General features: G+C 40.0%; 1 protein-coding gene across 4 annotated transcripts in view; it reads right to left on the reverse strand.

Moving 5' to 3' along the window:
- Window positions 1–770, reverse strand: part of ITFG2 (integrin alpha FG-GAP repeat containing 2) — a 14483-nt gene that overhangs the window by 11634 nt on the left and 2079 nt on the right. The gene's annotated exons all lie outside the window — the stretch shown is intronic.

Here is a 770-nt window from a genome sequence, read left to right on the forward strand (position 1 = left end):
AAAAGAGCTAGTGCTATGAAGCTATTTTTAAAAGCATGTATTTTCCCTTGTAAACAAAGAAGAGGCTCAAATAAAAAAAATAATGCACATCTAAAGTCATTTTGTTAATTTACTACTTAAAAATGCCTCCCTTAGTTTTCTCATAAAAATTGTACTGCTTGGCATATGAAAAAAATGTGAACGCCCAGAAAACATAATACAAATTTATGAGAATAACTTTTTCCTTCCTAGAGGAGGTAGAGCCAAAAGAAGCCTCATAAAATACCTCTCCATAACAGCACAAAGGAATCTGGAAAGAGAGGAGGATGTTTTAGCCCTAGCTTTTTTTGTTTTTGTTTGTTTCTTTCAGGCAAAAGACAATACAGAACAGCAGGGAGGCAGAGTAGGGAGATGGGACAGAGTGTAGGAGAAAAAGGCAATAAGGTGCTTTGTATTAAAAATATTAAATACAGATTGTTAGGGAGGGCAATACAATCCTGAATGGCCATTTGTAAGCTTCCCACCACAGGAGAACAAAAGACCAGGAAAACTTGCTGGACACCAGGAGTCAGATCATACAAGGAATGAAACTGTCCTAAGGCATGAAGGCATCTGATCGCACACCTGCATTCTAAGCCCACCAGCTCAGCCCCCAGACCCACTGACAAGTGTTCCACCAGTGACTGCACGTAAGGGTGAAACTCCAGCCAGAGTGCTGCCATCACAGACCCAATGACCATTGGGATACCCCATCTCTCATCCCCTTTCCTTAAATAAATTCCATTTTCTTT

The sequence above is a fragment of the Myotis lucifugus genome, unplaced genomic scaffold (genome assembly GCF_000147115.1).
Source record: "Myotis lucifugus unplaced genomic scaffold, Myoluc2.0 scaffold_167, whole genome shotgun sequence".
NCBI lineage: Eukaryota > Metazoa > Chordata > Mammalia > Chiroptera > Vespertilionidae > Myotis > Myotis lucifugus.